The sequence below is a fragment of the Nothoprocta perdicaria genome, unplaced genomic scaffold, assembly GCF_003342845.1.
Source record: "Nothoprocta perdicaria isolate Ctin4 unplaced genomic scaffold, notPer1 scaffold_7, whole genome shotgun sequence".
NCBI lineage: Eukaryota > Metazoa > Chordata > Aves > Tinamiformes > Tinamidae > Nothoprocta > Nothoprocta perdicaria.
This window is the reverse complement of record NW_020455976.1, coordinates 3,735,788-3,741,684: the sequence shown is the minus strand read 5'-3', so window position 1 is coordinate 3,741,684 and position 5,897 is coordinate 3,735,788.

Sequence of the window (5,897 nt, the reverse complement as noted above, 5' to 3'; positions counted from 1 at the left end):
GCCCACTGTGTTACTGGATGAAAAGAGGAGAGAAAACTGGCAAAGCAAATTCAATTGTGGAAGTCCTATACTTCAGTTTAAGCCTTCAGGGATTATTTGCATTGTCATGGAAGCTAAAGGCACCTGTCTACTCTATGGGTGCCCAGAAGCCTTAAATTAGCAATCCTCTCTATTATTTCTGAATTCTGTTTTCCTGTGAAGTGATAGCAAAACGTGGCATCTTCATTTAAATTCGCACCAGTATCCAGCCTAAGGGAACTCCCCCAAACAGCGGGTCCCCAAAATGAAGCCAATTGCCAACAAAATGCATCATAATTGCTAAGGATAGCATACTGCAGAGCATCCAGATTTTTCGAAGTTTGTCATCTGGCAGCCTTACTGTGCCAGACTTAGCAGGAGTCCAGTATGGATGCGTAGAATCTCAGCCAGGACAGCCTGACAACCGGCTTTGGGAGCTCATTTGCTTCCCCATTAGGGTTTAGTCTTGCTGGGTGTCTCTGCATTCAGTGTTAATGTGACTGAAGCTGTGATTCCATCTGCATGGGGTTTTCCATAAGCTGGGCAAAACTGGTAAGTATTTCAAAAAAAGCCATTCTTGCCTCTAGCCGTACTAGTGCATTAGTGTCCAAAGCCTGAAGCTGTTTGGAGAACCATTTGTGCCTCTAAGGGATAGCATTCCAGGAGCTCAGCTTCTCCACTGACTTATGCTATTAGAACAGGCCTTCGGTGTATCCATCAGTACTGGGAGTGGAAGAAATGGGCACTTATGCTCTTTACTTTTATGATTACAAAGATGACCTTTCACTACTGATAACACCTTTATGCACTGGAGAAGAGAAGGCACCCTACTGACAATTATTATAGGTTATGCACACGCGTTAAAAAAAAAAAAAAAAARAWTATATAATTTCACCTGCTGGAGTTTCACAGCCTATGAAGACTTTTTCTCTCATTCCTCATACCAGAAATGATTATCATAATCTCTTTGCCTTTTTCTTCCACTAAACTATCCAGGACCCCTTACCTCATTTGCAAGGCAGTAATAGATGATTCCACAAAACATAGCTTAAATGTGCCCATCATAAAAAAGATAAAACAACTTTCATTCCTCATCTCAAAAATATTGCCTCCCTCCTGGCTTCCTTCCTCTCCCTTACTTTAATGGTCCTCTCCCACTCCCCATTGTACATCTTAAGAAGCCCTTTGACAGCAACAACCAGGATTCATTAGTCAAGCCAGCTCCTGTGACTTCATAATTTATTCTCCTTGTTACTCACCATTGAGTCATGGAGCAGAAGGTGGGTGTCTTGATCTTGAAGGTAGGACAATGATACCATATATTTCCATCAGGTGCTGGAAGAAAGGTTACAACCTGCTTCAAACCGAATTCAATTAGGAATCACAGAGAGGGGAAGCAAGCTTGTATTAACTCCTTTAGCTGCCAGAATCCTTTCAACCTACTTCACTTTCATCTCTTTCCTCTAAAAGATTTTTAACTAATCACAACATTACATTTGTTCTGTTAAAACAGTAGGAGATCGATACCCTTTCAATGCCTGGAGAAAGAAATTTAARGATTCCCAGATGTTTCATGAAAAGCACGAAAAGATTTAAGGGACAAGCAATTCTGACTCTACCTAATTTATCTAGCAAAGTATTTCTATCTGTGAAGAACTGCAGTCTGAGTATCTTATTGTATCATGCGGAATTTCCTGCTGGATTATTTGCAGGAAAAAAAGAGGTATTTTGGTCCATGGCAAATTATTTTCTGGTTACTTTGTGGGTAAACTTAAGAAGACTCATCTGTTTGTGTCTTTAAGGGTAGGACAGTCCCAAATTCAAGTCAGTGTTTGGTACACTTTGTTTGGCTTGTAGTTCTGAATATTTGGAGRAAATACTATCCACAAGCTATATTTGACACGTTTGCCTTTATTGCCAGTAAGGACAGGAAGGCATATGAGCCCTTGTTTTGTTGGAGATTATCAGCTGCTTCACAGAAGAGGGAAAGGTAATGCTATGGTATATTAAAAAGTGAAAATCCATTTCTTGAACCATTTCTTGGAACATTCTGAATTATCTCTAGTTTATCTTCTCTTAGGTTTGAAACAAGAACTTCTTTTCCTTTCCTGTTTTTTTTTCCCCTAAACTCAATTCTTGARTATGCATATGTGTGGTTCTGCATATGCCAGTTCCAATTTTCTCAACAGTGGAAGCAAAAGTGAATGTTAACCTCAAGACTGAAAGATGGGCCAGCCTGTTCCTCTCTTGGAAAGCAGAGGAAGGAAGAGGAAATAAGGCTGAGATGGAGACTTGTGGTTCAAGTCCTGGAGACTGAGCAATTGCTCAGCAACTCCCACTGTTGCCCCAAGAGCTCCATTTGTTATGCCACCATCTGGTCCTGCTCGCTCTGGTGAATACGTGTAATTCCTTTTGCCAGTCCAAGGTGCAGCATTTATATTTCCAGGCAGCCATTGCTTTGAAGGGAAAGAATCTCTGGATTCTCTGTCCTAGGCCCAGAGCCTTGACCACTGCAGTTTACTTGCTGAATATTTATAATTATTTTCTGTGTAGTCTGGTGCTTGGCACAACTGGCCCTCCATTTGATTAAAGTTTTATATACCACCATATATATGAACTATGTCCTAGCAATACTTATGATAATTCATACTGAGAGAAATCATAGATTTTCAGTTAAATCGTAGTAACTTCAATAAAACCAAGACTAGATAATTTACCATTCTTTCTATTTTCTATTACAATGCTTGCCTGCCATGATAAGCAAATACGGAAAATCTTAAAAATAAATAAATAAATAAATAAATAAATAAATAAAAGCCACCACCACCAACAAACAGCAAAAAAAAAAAAACAAAAAAAACAAAAAAAAAAAAAACCAGGCTCTATTTCCAAACAAATCATTCCTCTTTTCTACCTCTCCCATTACCTCTACTGCTTCTGATAGACTAACAGCAAAGGGAATACATAAGAATTCAACTAGGTCTTCCTTGGAGGGATGTAAAGGACAATCCAATGAATAATGCTGTGGGAATGATTTGTAGTTTCCCCAAAGMGTGAGCTGATTTGTTATGAATAGGACTCAGCCTGCTGCTCTGTTGAAAGCCAAACCTATGTGACTGATTTTCTTTTAATTCATTAATGGTAAAGAATGATCCTACATTTGATGTTGTGACCAATCAATCTGACACATACAGCTGATATTCTACCTGTATAATAATAATTCTAAATATATAAAGAAAAGAAAAGAAGAAAAGAAGAAAAGAAGAAAAGAAAAAGCTCTATCTTAGATGACTTTCTCATTTTACTAGTGCAACAGCCATCTGATTCATATCCTGCAAAGACAAATCTCCTGAAAAAAAGCATTTGGGGGAAATCATTTAAGAAATTTATTTATAATATGGTTTAAAAAGGATATTGTACATGGATTTTGATTAGAGAGATTGATCATTGGGAAGGTAAGATTGGTAAAAATATCCAGGGATTACATCTTTGATTTTGGATGCACTTATTAATTAATGCAGGTGAGGGGGAAAAAAAARTGCAATTTGTCTGGAGAAACCATATATAAGCACGATAGAGTTTTAAATTTCAGGGCAGAAAGTTAAAGTTCCCAGAGGACAAGTGGAATTTAGATCCTATTTTAACAAGTCACCTCTTCTCAGAGGTGACTTGTACTTAAATATAGCCTTATGTCTCAGGATCTGAACAGAAATTGTTTGGCATAGTGCTGTGAAAATAAGGCTTGTATTGCTCATGCCTAGCAATACAATGCCTAGGTTCTGCTGGCCTGCTCCTGCATACGCCTGAAGCAGTCCTCCTAKCTAAGGCCTTTGTGAATCACTAGAAATAGTTTGAGAAGAAGGTTTAAGGTATGGGAAGAATTTTTCTTTCAGGGAAACAGCAGAAACACTGGTGAGCCTGAAGTTTTGGTTAGGATAACAACTGTGATAACATCTCCTGAGAACTGCTAAAAGAGGCTGGGCTGGGTGGCCTAGAAATGTTACGTGCAATTGTCTGGCAATGGGAGGGCTCTCATAAGGGCATTCCTAGCTCCCTACTTGCAAGAACTACCGATGTCCTACGTATCATTCAGCATCGTTCATACAGATTTTGGCAAGTGACACTCAGCAAGGTTTGTTGCAAGTCAAATATATTTCAGATCATTTTTTTTTTAAAGTTAAGTCAAAATCAGTTGACACATTTGATGATACCATTCCACAAAACACTTCCTTGTACATCTGTTTCAGTCCTCTCTGCTGCTTCCTAATTAACTCATCTTAATAAATATACTSTCCAACTCAAAAATTACTCCTCCCACCTCTGATCATTTGTAAGAACTATTTTACAATAAACCATTGTCAGATAGAGCCACTCTCACCTGACAATAGTATTTTAACATTTTTTTTCCCTGATTTGTAAATGAGTGAGCACTGCCTCTGACTGCAAACTCAGATTGTACACCACACCAGTTTGCTGCCATATTCATAACTTAGGCAAATATTAATTCCACAAGCAGTTAGATATCAAAAAGATTTTTGAAGAACTGACCTATAAAGAGTCCTGCAGGAAATGAGGCTAGAGGTGGATGTGGCTGTTTCTCACTCACAGGAGGGCATGTGCCTGTAGAGTGGTGAAATGGTTAATGGGCAAATTCAAAGTGATAAGTGGTTCTGGTTCAAAAGGAAGAAAAATGCAATCAACATTTGCTAATTTTTTTAAAGGAGAAAGATCCTTTGGCATTAATCTCCACGATTCATAAGAAATGGAGGCAGGCTGGCAAAGTTTAAATGATTGAAAATGATGCCCATGGCCTTCTGGAAAATCTGATTACAGCTCCAATGATCGATGAGTTGCCATTAGCAAAAGAAAAAAAAAAGTTCAGAAATTGAGCCAAGTAARTCAAGAGGGACCTTTCGAGTTCACAATGAACACTTCAACATGATTCAAAAAGTGTTTTAACCAAGATTTCATTTTCTATAAATATATGTTGCTTTCAGAATATGAACTATTCATTTCCACAAGTCTCTTTTAAGCCAAGCTTTCATTTGGCCTGAAAAGATGCCCAACTTTGCCTGCTGCCTTTTCAAGGCTTCCCTTGATTTACGTCAATGACATTGGGGGACTTCAGCCTCTGTGTCTAAGATCTGGCAGAATCTCTCCTTCTTTCAGCTATAGGTGGGTCAGATACATGAAAGATAGCTGAAATTTTTATTGTGTGCTTGCTGGATCCTTTTCATTTTCTTTTTTGATAGCTAAAATCATTCTTTATATTAAAGAAAAAGGTAGTTTCAGCTTCACCAAAACATGTTATGAATTGCTGTAATGACTGGCAAACTCTTTCAAAATGGAAAAGATATGAGAAGTTAAAAATAACTGAAAACTTAAAAAGAAAATGTTCTGAGATTTTAATGATGAAGCAGTAAGCTTAGTTCACTGGTTGAACTAAGAAAGAAGGAAAACTGCTTTTATGTTAGGAAATATTTAATAGACATTTAAAAATATATATATAATTTTAAAATAGAGTATTCTTATTTTAATTTTATGTTTAAATAGTTCTATCTGGTTTTGAGCTTTCAAATGCATAAACTTGCTTTTTAAAAATAGAGAACAAATCAGAAAAAACATGGTTTTTGATTCAAAACACATTCATGTTCCTGTTTGACAAGAAAAATAATATGCTGTGGTTAACTGAGAGGAGAAGGATATCCTGCAAGGCACAGTACTCGAGCAAGATAAATTATCTCAGACTGAATTACAGTTAATCTATGTTTGTCCTACTTTCAAACCAAGACCCACCTGTGCCATCTTCTATCTTTCCCCATAATATGAATATGTTTTACTTTTTTTTCCTCGAGCTCTGGAATCCCACTTCTGGCACA